The sequence below is a fragment of the Rutidosis leptorrhynchoides genome, chromosome 8 (genome assembly GCF_046630445.1).
Source record: "Rutidosis leptorrhynchoides isolate AG116_Rl617_1_P2 chromosome 8, CSIRO_AGI_Rlap_v1, whole genome shotgun sequence".
Lineage (NCBI taxonomy): Eukaryota > Viridiplantae > Streptophyta > Magnoliopsida > Asterales > Asteraceae > Rutidosis > Rutidosis leptorrhynchoides.
Genome location: NC_092340.1, coordinates 346764508 through 346777583, shown reverse-complemented (window position 1 = coordinate 346777583; position 13076 = coordinate 346764508). Strand labels below are relative to the sequence as shown.

Below are 13076 nucleotides of genomic sequence, written 5' to 3'. Positions count from 1 at the left end.
TCCACTGTTTGTAACTTCTGTGTTGTTATTGGACTTTATATTTTCTCTTATATTTTGGAGCTCTTTGCCTTTTTATTATCCTCCCGATCTCTAGTAAAACGAGTAATGGTCCAGAATTCGTAAGTATGGAATTTCGGACAAACATCATGTTCTAAATAAGAAAGAATGTATTAGCACGATTTGATTTGTCAAATTACCAGAATCACTGAGAATAGAACTATCAAGAATATACTTTCTTGATATGTTCAGAAGTTAAGCAGAATGAAAGAGTTGCGTACATGACACATGATGACGTTATAATCTGTGAATCATCATGTTCCATTTAGAAACTCAGCATGACTTACTGTAATATAATCACGTTGATCAAGTGTCATTATATTATACTAACTCATGCATCAGTTCTCAACACTACTTCAAAACATTCGTATTTTAAACTCGAAAGTTTACAGAATATAGAAACTAACAGTTTCTATATGATGTAACACTGATAGCACGAAGAGATTAATGATTTCAGATATGATTAGTTATGAAAATATCTTCAGAAATATGGAGGATATTTATAATGAAAGATACGATGATATCTTGGAATTTCTAATACCGATGGATGATGAAGAAGATTTATCCGTAAGGGTTTAGATTCGGAAGCAAGGTATTCGCTAAAGATTTCATCAGAAACAGAATCATTTGGATTCTTTGAAGTCAAACTTATTCTTTGTGATTTGTCCACGACTTTCTTCATAGTTTCACATAATCTGCTTTTCGGTACTAAATTTTCTATTGAATGTTTCCAATATAATGATACACAGGAAGCACGAAGAGGTATATAATTTCGGACGAGAATATTTATGAAAATATCCTCAGAAATATCGAAGATATTGATGATGATATTTTGGAATTTCTAGGTTCGATGGTTGATGGAGAAAGATTTTCCGCAAGATTTTAACATGACTTCGGAGCAAGATATTCTCTAAAGATTTCAACGGATCCAGAATTACCTGAATCCTTTGAATATAGGGTTTAGTCCTTGTATTTGTCCTTGGTCTCCTTCATGGGTAGCTCAATATGTTTTTCAATACCCAATTTTCTATCGAGCGTTCCTAACACTCCTTTCTTTATCATCAAACCTTTGGTCGTTTAGACCATCTACCATTTTTCTGTTTCTTCTGCATTTAATGCTATGATATCTGAATCATCGGTTATTAATCCGAGGTGGTTTCAGGAAAATTGTGTTTTTAGATGATTAAACGCTGATGGTAATATGGTGGAATATGAAAGGTTCCCTGGTAACAATAAAAGAGCACGCGTATATATCAACGTTATAATAAGGTTGTTTCGTACGAATAGTCGAAGTTGTCTTGTTGGAGCTGTGACAAAACTGGCTATCTCGAACAGCAGATGTAAAGTTATTTTAAGTAATAATAACGCTAAAGAAGCTAGCACAGATAACATTTACTCAGGTTTCGAGTATTTTCAGGTGCATGACTATATGCATCAATCTTTTCTTCCGTAGATGAAATGCGGTTGGTTCATCCTCTCGATTGAGGTGTTTTCAAGATTCATGAAAGGTTTGATCGCAGATTGTAATCATCAAGGTACAAATGAGGTTTAGATGAAATCAAGTGGTAAACTTGAAGAGATGTTTAGTTTCATATGTTATAATATTTTAATTCATTTTTAATTGTCCAATGTTTGTAGTTCACAGTTGATAGTCCACAGTTAGCAGTTCAATAATTCATATATAGTTTATAATATTCGAATTAATTAATACGTATCGTGACCCGTGTACCGGTCTCAGACTCGAGCACAACTCAAAGTATATATATTATTTGAGAATCAACCTCAACCCTGCATAGAGAACTCGATCATTACTGCATATAGAGTGTCTATGGTGATTCCAAATAATATATATAGATGCGTCGATATGATATGTCAAAACCTTGTATACGTGTCCCGATATTTAAAGTGCGTAAAATAAATATCATAAATTAAATGACGATAAATAAAGTGCGTAAAGTAAATAACAGAAATTAAATGACGATAAATAAAATTGCGAGAATATAAATTGCGATAAATAAACTGCGATAAATAAATTACGATAATTAAATGGTAATACGGAATTAACAGTTAGCTAAGAACAGTTACCTAGGATTTTGTTAGCGTGAATTCTTAATAGAATTTCATATTGTTAATTAATCTGTTTCTAATCAATTTTTATTGTGTCCATTATTTCTTCATTATGCCACTTGTTGGATTCTGATAGGTCAAAATCCAAATATGTAATTGGATGAATATGGTTATTCTGTGGTGAACGGATTTGTATATCGGTGGATGTAAATAGGATAGTATATGACTGTTGAAACAGATTTGAAGAACGTACAATGTAACTTATTAATGTGAAATTTAAATATTCCTCGGGTATTACCTACCCGTTAAAATATTTTCACCATTAACAGTTTGTACAAGCGAATTTTTAATTACAATCTTTATGAAAACATATATACATATATATTTTCTTCAGATGTATTCATGGATTTAATGAGTTAATATTATAGTAAACTCATTTGCTTTTCGGTTGGAACTAGAATAAATAATCTCTAAAACTTTAGATATTACATATTCGACATGTCGAACGAAGATCATACTCAAAGTACAGATGATGATATTGAAGCATGGATTGTTGATGGTACTGGTGCTGTTATTGATTGTACTGTTGGTGCCGGTGATGTTGCTGAAGCTGGTACATTTTTGCACCATATTCTCCGAATTGATTATTCGAGCGCGAAGTTCGTTGACTTATTACTCCAGGATGATTGTCGGTCGGAACGAACGGATGAATAAGGTTCAAAATTGTGGATAGAATATAATCTTGTTGAGTTACCCTGGAAATGAGACTGAAAATGGTGTCTCGAACAGGTTCCCCGGTAAACGCTTCAGATTCATTGTCAAGAGGTGAATTCGGTTGGTGGAAGGGATTACCTTCTGCGTGTCTCTATTGATTAAGTCGACTACAACCCATCAGATGAATTGGGGATAGCTGATTGATTGACTCATTCTGGTGACACCGCTTTCAGAGCTTAGGTGAATATCCATGTTGGAATAGCTGTCGGAATAACTATCGGAATTATCTATCGAAATCTGAGGGACTCGAACTGGTTGCAGGATTCATCTCGTACGATCAAATGAAGGATTTTTGATAAGAAATAGATTATAGGATGTAGGTTAGTACCCTGCAATACATAATTTACATATGCATATATAATACTAAAATCCCATAAGTTACGGAGGAATCTACGGAAGTTTTCAGGCAAAGTTACAGTAACAGATACGCTAAGATATGAATTTTGTCTGTACACTATTCATGCAGTCAATGCAGTAAAACGTGTCTAGACTAAGAATGATAAGCAAGTGATTCTCTAAGAATGATAAGCAGGTAATTTTTGACACAAAATGATAAGCAAAACTTTTGACATGCAGACACGGTCGAAGTCCAGACTCACTAATGCATCCTAACGACTTATCAGTTAGACACACTAATGCAGACATGGTTCGCTAAGACCACCGCTATGATACCAACTGTAGAGACCCGTCCTAATCCATCCGTACGAAGTCCATATCGATTACAAACGATTCACAACAGTTGATTACATCGCGAGGTAATTGACCTCTATATGATAAATTTTACAAACATTGCATTCGTTTTTAAAAGACAAACTTTCGTTACATCAACAGTTGACAGGCATGTAAAGCATTTCATAATATATCCAAATATAATTGACTTAATAATAATCTTGATGAACTCAACGACTCGAATGCAACATCTTTTGAAATATGTCATGAATGACTCCAAGTAATATCTCTAATATGAGCAAATGCACAGCGGAAGATTTCTTTCGTACCTGAGAATAAACATGCTTTAAAGTGTCAACCAAAAGGTTGGTGAGTTCATTAGTTTATCATAAAGAATCATTTCATAATTTTAATAGACCACAAGATTTCATACTTCCATTTCTCATAATCATACGTCCCATGCATAGAGACAAAAATATCATTCATATGGATTGAACACCTGGTAACCGACATTCACAATATGCATATAAGAATATCCCCATCATTCCGGGATCCTCCTTCGGACATGATATAAATTTCGAAGTACTAAAGCATCCGGTACTTTGGATGGGGCTTGTTGGGCCCGATAGATCTATCTTTAGAGTTCGCGTCAATTAGGTTGTCTGTTCCCTAATTCTTAGATTACCAGACTTAATAAAAAGGGGCATATTCGATTTCGATAATTCAACCATATAATGTAGTTTCAATTACTTGTGTCCATTTAGTAAAACAGTTATAAAAGCAGCGCATGTATTCTCAGTCTCAAAAATATATATTGCAAAAGCATTTAAAAAGGGAGCAAATGAAACTCACGCATATAAATATTGTAAAAACAGTTAATAAAGCATTTGCATGTATTCTCAGCCCAAAAACGTAAAGAGTAAAAGGGGATCAATGAAACTCACACATATAAATATTTTAAAACAGTTAATAAAGCATTTGCATGTATTCTCAGCCCAAAAACGTAATGAGTAAAAGGGAGCAAATGAAACTCACCTAATGTATTTTGTAGTAAAAATACATATGACCATTTTGAACAATAGAACGATGCAGGGTTGGCCTCGGATTCACGAACCTATATCATTTGTTTATTTATTAATACACATAATCGAAGTCGAATAATATATATATATATTTATATATTTAAATTTATTAGTTATATCATTTTTATATCAAATATATATATATATATATATATATATATATATATATATATATATATATATATATATATATATATATATATATATATATATATATGTTTCATGTATTTACTTTGTATGTGAAAATATAAATTTTTGTTATGTTTAATGTATAAAATATATATATCGTTTTCTTGTTAAAACTAATAATTGTACTAATACTAAAATGATATTTATAATGGTAAAATGATAATATTGATGATACTTATTATTACTAATAGAAATAAAAAATGTTAAAAAAAATCCTTTTAGTGATAAATGTAATGATATTAATAATAATAACTGTAAAAATACAATTTTTACTATTAAAGATGTTTGTGATAAAATTTTTAATAATTATCTAATAACGATACTCATGATAATATTAATAACAATATTGTTAATGATTTGTTAACATTATTAAAAAAATGATATTAATAATAATAATACTACGTAATAATAATACTAAAAATTATAGAATGTTACTAATACGAATGCTTATGGAAATAATACTAATTTATATTATTTTCATAATACTAGTAATAGTAATAATAATAATAATAATAATAATAATAATAATAATAATAATAATAATAATAATAATAATAATAATAATAATAATAATAATAATAATAATAATAATAATAATAATAATAATACTAATAATAATAATAATAATAATAATAATAATAATAATAATATTAATAATCATAATAACTATAATAATGATAATAATACTTAATTGATAAACTACAATAATAATAACATTGATATCACTTATGATACTAATTATAACAATTATAATTATAATCATAATAATAACAATAACAATAATAATATTAATAGTAATAATAATAATAATAGTAAAAGTAAGTTAAATAATGAACTACCTTTAGATGCTCATAAAAATAATAAACCGTCCATGCCGGGATTTGAACCCGATACCTCTCGAACACTCCTAACATTCCACACCAGTCGACCACCTCTAACTTTCTGTTATAATACCTAATTTTTATTTATTTAACCCACATTCGTGTTCTATCTTCTCCTTCATCATCCTCAAAATCAAACGACTGGAAATATTTTCAATAATCAAATTAGCAAATTTTCAGGTTTGAAATAGACTGTGAAATCGAAAAAGAAACAATAATATGCGATTGAACTTAACAGAAAAGAAAAGAAAAAAAATAAAAAAAAATACCTGCTGCTGTGACCGTCGCGTTTTTTTTAAAAAAAAATATTGCTTTCACATATTGAAGTTGTTTCACATAATATTTACAACATGAATTGTGTTGTAATTCATCGTTAAAAACTTTATGTATCGTTAAATTCATCAGAAACACCGAAATAGGTTCGAATTTTGGGATGAACACAAGGTTGACTTTTTAGAAAATAAACTTTGACTTCGAAAATTCATCTTTGATTTGAAGAATTGGAATTTCATATTTTGCAAATAGATTAAACAGATGATTCCTAATATGGTGGCATTTAAAGATTTGGATAATTGATTTGTTTTGAATTTTTGGCTAAAAAAATGGAATACAGAGGAACCGCTGGGTTTTATAAAAAAAAATTCTGTTAGTCCATTTTGTTTTGCAGGAATCGATTATAAGCAAGTTATCAATGGGGTTGGTAGTACTAAAAATTGATAGTCTTGTTTGTATCCTGTATTATTCCTACAACTCCTCACGGGTAAACAGAAGGTAGGTGAAGAAAGCTAAAAAAAAAAAAAAATAATAAAAAAATAGAAGAAGATGGAATACGTTATATTCAGTATCTTATGTACATATATCCGTATTTATATAATTTGTATAAATCCAAATTTATATATCTCTATTTATGGTTTATAATAAATCTCATTAATTATTAAACATAACTATTTTAATAATACTTTTAGTTTTATAAATAATGAAAATAAAAAATTTATAATACTATACTAGTAATAATAATAATATTATTATTAATGATGATAATAATAATAGCTATACAATTTATATGAATAAAATTAATAATTATAATAATACTAATTATAATAATACTAGTATTAATAATACTAATATTAATAATAATAATAATATAATAATAATAATAGTAATAATAATGATATTAATATTAATCATAATAACGAAAATTATAACTTTACTACTAGTTATAATAATAATGATATTAACAGTGATAACAATATTATTAATAAATATAACAAGTCACATGTAACAACTTTTATATCTATATAAAATAATAACACTCATAATCATGATATTATTATTATTATTATTATTATTATTATTATTATTATTATTATTATTATTATTATTATTATTATTATTAATATCTATTTTAATGATAATAAAAGTTATAATAACTATATTTTTAACTTGTATTATATATTATCTATTACATAATATAATTATAAATAATATGACAACATTTATTAAATATTTATTATTTATGAATTATCTATATATTATAATATACATATAATAATAATTACTCATATAAATCGCATATATGTATATATAGATTCATTTTAAATTTACATAATGGTTCGTGAATCGTCGGGAATAGTCAAGGTCAAATGTATTCATGAACACAGTTCAAAGTTTTTGAGACTTCAGCATTACAAACTTTGCTTATCGTATCGAAATCAAATAAGATTCAAGTTTAAATTTGGTCGGAAATTCCCGGGTCATCAAAAATACAATATGAGTTAGCTAGGATATGATTAATATAGATTTGTTACAAATTTCACGTAGCTACAACAAGCAAAAATATCCAATCTTGTTTTACCCATAACTTATTCGTTTTAAATCCGTTTTGAGTGATTCAAGTTGCTATGGTTTCATATTGAACTTAAGTTTATGAATCTAAACAGAAAAAGTATAAGTTTATAGTCAGAAATATAGATTACAAGTCATTTTTTTAAAGGTAGTCATTTCAGTCGAAAGAACGACGTCTAGATGACCATTTTGGAAAACATACTTCCACTTTGAGTTTAACAATGATTTTTGGATATAGTTTCATGTTCATAAGAAAAATTATTTTCCCAGAAGAACAACTTTTAAATCAAAGTTTATCATAGTTTTTAATTAACTAACCCAAAACAGCCCGCGGTGCTACTACAACGGTGTATGTCCGGTTTTACGGTGTTTTTCGTCTTCCCAGGTTTTAAATCATTAAGTTAGCATATCATATAGATATAGAATATGTGTTTAGTTGATTTTAAAAGTCAAGTTAGAAGGATTAACTTTGTTTGCGAACAATTTTAGAATTAACTAAACTATGTTCTAGTGAGTACATGTTCAAATCTTCGAATAAGATAATTATATATATATATATATATATATATATATATATATATATATATATATATATATATATATATATATATATATATATATATATATATATATATATATATATGAATCGAATGATGTTATGAACATCATTACTACCTCAAATATAGTAGGTAAACCTACTGGAAATGACAAAAAATAATCTTGAGCTTGAATGGATCTTTGATGGCTTGGAAGTTCTTGAAGTAGAATCATTAAATAAACAAAAGTTCGAATAAGAATTTCTATCTTGTTTTAAGATAGTTATATTTATAAGAATTGAACCAAAGTTTAAATAAGTTTATTACCTTGATTATGAGATGGAAAGCTACTGGAATTTAAGAAAAATTCTTGATCCTAAAGAGTTGTTGGATTGGATTAGAAATAGGAAGCAAACTTCTTGAAGTTGGAAGATTATCTTGATATGTTTTTAATCAAGCTTTGTTATGATGTTTATAGCTTAGTTTAGATGATCAAAACTTACTGAATTGATGGAGGTTTTTACATTCTTGAATGAGTAGGAGATTAGAGATCATCAAAGTTGAAATGAAATGGTTATGAGAGTGTGTAAGTGGACGTGAATGGATGGAGGGATATATACAAAAATTAGTTTGTAATCTAGCTTAATAATTGGCATAAGAGGTTAAGAGTTATTTAAAGTTGTTCCCCACATGTTAATTGACTAATTCTAGGGCTGCTAATGAGGTGATTTGATGGGTATATACCAATAGTAAATACATCTAGAAGCTATGTATTGTACGAATACGAGTGCATACGAGTAGAATTGTTGATGAAAATGAATGAGGATGTAATTGTAAGCATTTTTGTTAAGTAGAAGTACTTTGATAAGTTTCTTGAAGTCTTTCAAAAGTGTATGAATACATATTAAAACACTACATGTATATACATTTTAACTGAGTCGTTAAGTCATCGTTAGTCGTTACATGTAAATGTTGATTTGAAACTTTTAAGTTAACGATCTTGTTAAATGTTGTTAACCCATTGATTATTATATCTAATGAGATATTAAATCATTACATTATCATGATATTATGATGTATTAATATATCTTAATATGATATATATACAATTAAATGTTGTTACAACGATAATCGTTATATGTATGTCTCGTTTCGAAATCCTTAAGTTAGTAGTCTTGTTTTTACATATGTAGTTCATTGTTAATATACTTAATGAGATAAATACTTATCATAATATCATGTTAACTATATATATCCATATATATGTCATCATATAGTTTTTACAAGTTTTAACGTTCGTGAATCGCCGGTCAACTTGGGTGGTCAATTGTCTATATGAAACCTATTTCAATTAATCAAGTCTTAACAAGTTTGATTGCTTAACATGTTGGAAACACTTAATCATGTAAATATCAATTTCATTTAATATATATAAACATGGAAAAGTTCGGGTCACTACAACAAATGGCTTCTTGTATGGTCCTTAGGTTTAATACGGCGACGCCCCTTCGGAGTCCATCAGGTAACCCATTGATGTAGTGTTGGATCCCTAGATACTCGGGAGTAGTCATGTGATGATTCATGAAAGAAAATTCTTGGAATTGGTTGGTGTAGTTTATGAGATCAGCATCCACCATTTCCATGTTCCCAAACTCAGGTCTTTCAATACCCTTGTATGTAGGGAGCTGGTAGTTCATGAAATTCTGATATGAATAAATTATCGGAAGGTTTCGCGGTGCGTTATTGTTGCCATTGCTTTGTTCCGCAGCCAGCAGTTGTTGGAATTGGGGAGATGTCATGGTGACGTTTGGAATTGCGTTGCTTGATTCGCCGTGAACCATGTTTCTTCGAAACACAATAAGGTTAGCGTTCTAAGGAAGACGTAAGGCAAGAAGTAAAAGTATGGATAACAGATAGCAAGATAATAAGGAATAAGAAATTAAAACTAAAGCAAGAAAGGCTATAGTCCTAAAGATTGCTAAGGCACCCTAGCTAACACATAAGGCACACAGAAAATGCAATCCTGGTTCTCTATAACAGCCTGTGCTCTGATACCACTCTGTCACACCCCCAAATAGGGCATGGGGTATTTGTGACTAATTATATCAAATCACAGTTGTATAAACGAGAACGACTCTATATGAGACGTTTTGAATAAAACATTTATTAATAAAACAGCGGAAGCATTAAAAGTTTTTACATCAAATCCAAACCGAAATAGTATTAGTTTTAACATGCAAAGTAAATGTAATGAAATGAAGACTCCATGCAACAGCATTCAATTCATCATGTAGCATTCATAGCAATCACCTTATTCGTCACCTGAGACAAAACATGCTTAAAGTGTCAACCAAAAAGGTTGAGTGAAATTCATAGGTTTATAAAATATGCATTAGACCACAAGATTTAGTTTAAAGCTGATTGATACCAATTATATCAATCTAAAAAGAGTTGCTGCAGTTTGTAATATCGCTACTAGACAAAAGTTTACCCCGCGACACCTTGAACAGTCAGTGTCAGTTAAATCATTATTATGTAACCAAAGACCATCAGTCAAATAGTTAGAGACGTCACTCTCAGTAGCGCTACTCACAATAACTAAGTTTGCATCTTATACCTCAGTAATTAACGATATTACGGTGGGGATTTGCATGATAAAGCACGACAGCACAATAACATTTTAGTACTTGTGTCTAAACGTAAAACAGTTATAAAGCAAGCATGTGTCTCACCCCAAAAGTTATAAACAGTTAAGTAAACAGTAAAAGTGGGGCTATGAAAATCACCTTAAATAGCAGTTGAAGTATTCCACGCAAGAAGGAAAGTAAAGCAAGTAAGTGATCTGGATATCAACCTAGAGGTATAACGTTTGATTAGTTAATGTCTAACTTGACATAAAGTGTGTTTATTAATATAGCAACTATATTGACAGTGACGGTTTTCGAGAAAAGTTCATATTTCTCAAAAGTTTCTATTTTTGGAAACATACTATTTATGGAAGGCTTCCACTTATAGTAAGCTTCTAGTTTAATAATGTTCGGGTTAGAATTCTTAACAAAGATGTTGTACAATCTCGCCCAAACTCCACAACATCCCTTAGAAATTTAAATTTAAATTTAAGTTTTACATAATATATGAAAAGGCTAAAATAATTTAAGGTGAGAACGGGAAGGATATATTACAGATCAAGAATAGTATCTTCGTCTTCTTCCCCTGTAATGATAGGAACTTTACTAAGTTTAATGATCGGATCGAACTCGGCACCGATGTCCTCGTCTTCAAAAAAGTTGTCTTCTTCAAAAAAGTTGGCGTATAGACAAGAGAGAGCGTCTTTAATAGCGGCGGCAGCTTCTTCTTCTTCTTCTTCTTCTTCTTCTTCTTCTTCTTCTTCTTCTTCTCTCTACCGATACTTGCCATTGATTATGTTGAAGAATTTGATTGATGAAATTGAAGGTTAGTTAGGTGTTTTGGTAACTGTTCTGTAAAACTGAATGAAAAAGAAACTTCCGGATTTAAATAGAGAAGGAGATATGAGAGGGTTAGAGCACCAGGAGTGGACTCCCGTCTCCCTCCTATCGGAACCTTCATTGCACATTTCACCACTCCCCCATTCCTTCACATTTGCTCGTCCGACCTTGGTTAGTCCCACAGGAGACGCGAATTGAGGCACCGATTTATTAATTAAAAACTAATATAAATATTCTCAACTCACATTCATATACGAAAATAAAAACTGACATACCCCAACTGACATAGGTCACCACTCCCCACTTTTTCTGACTCACCAAGTCAAGTCTGACATGCCAAGTGACCTAGGTCACTACTCCCAGTGCTCTTATATACTTATATGTACGGGTGGAAACTTTTTTATTGATGCATGCTGACATGTAATTATGAGAATTAATTATGAAACAACCCAACCCGTATTCCATACGATAAATTTTTTTTTGTAATGATACACATTTACGGGCCAATAAAATATGTAAACCAATCCACACGTTCCATTTAAACGTTCAACAATTTAAATGTTTACAAAAGGCACGAAAGCCATTAATTAAGTTCAATACAAGTTTGACCCACTACAACGATAGTTTATAATCCAAACGACCCTTTGAGCATGGTTTGGGACTAAACTACCCAAAAAGTTAGGCCAACATTCAAACTTCAACAAAACATCATCAAAGGCCACCTAGTGCCCGATAACCCCTTTGCCCTTATCCGCACCTGCAACTAAAAAGATAAACAACGAGAGGGGTAAGCTAATGCTTAGTGAATGCAATAATTATGCATGTTCATATATAACCTACTTACTTGCAATCACTTACACAATACCGCATACAAGCTAGCTATTCGACAAACATTCAAACATCATGCATAAACTACAATCCACAATCCACAAGGAGCTAGCAACCGACAATAGCATATAGTTCATAATTTAATATGCTAATTACACAATCACACAACCATGGTTAACCAATAGCAAAAAGGAATGGTACTCAAAATTCCCATCGGTGTTCATAACAACCGTTAGTGCACAACACATATATCACCAACCCTTGGACAACACATATCCGTTCATAAGAACATTAGTGTACAACACATATAACACTAATTTGGACAACACATATCCATTTAATGAACCGTTAGCATACAACACATATATTGTTAAATTAGACAACACATATCCGTTCATAAATCGTTAGAGTACAACACATATATCATTAACTAGGACAACACATATCCTTACGTATATATAAGCACATCATATACGTACAAGTTTACTTATTCCACTCACCTTGTCACAAGGATGGTGATTTAGAACTTCCGAGCTTCAATGCAATGTACCTAAATCATTAAGTGCACATTCAATTTCACAACTAGTGGGATTAACCACAATACTCCTACTTGAGCATTTAATGACCCAATTTGCATTAAATGACTCAACTACTCACAACCGCCCATAAATGGCCAAGACT

At 30.2% G+C, this 13076-nt stretch overlaps 1 pseudogene; it reads right to left on the bottom strand.

Annotated features, from left to right (window-relative positions):
- LOC139864586 (ran-binding protein 1 homolog b-like) overlaps positions 1-11854 on the bottom strand; it is a 146017-nt pseudogene extending 134163 nt beyond the window's left edge.
- Positions 11855-13076: the final 1222 nt, after the last annotated feature.